Source organism: Oryx dammah, unplaced genomic scaffold (genome assembly GCF_014754425.2).
Source record: "Oryx dammah isolate SB20612 unplaced genomic scaffold, SCBI_Odam_1.1 HiC_scaffold_11077, whole genome shotgun sequence".
In the NCBI taxonomy this organism is placed as follows: Eukaryota; Metazoa; Chordata; class Mammalia; order Artiodactyla; family Bovidae; genus Oryx; species Oryx dammah.
The window spans coordinates 1156345-1156679 of NW_024080471.1; positions in this window are offsets into that span (position 1 = coordinate 1156345).

A 335-nucleotide genomic window follows, 5' to 3' on the forward strand; every position below is an offset into this window, starting at 1 on the left:
AACTCTCACTGTTTGCAGATGACATGATCCTCTACATAAAAAACCCTAAAGACTCCACCAGAAAATTGCTAGAGCTAATCAATGAATATAGTAAAGTTGCAGGATATAAAATCAACACGCAGAAATCACTTGCATTCCTATACAATAATAATGAGAAAATAGAAACAGAAATTAAGGAAACAATTCCATTCACCATTGCAACGAAAAGAATAAAATACTTAGAAATATATCGACCTAAAGAAACTAAGGACCTATATATAGAAAACTATAAAACACTGGTGAAAGAAATCAAAGAGGACACTAATAGATAGAGAACTATTCCATGTTCATGGATC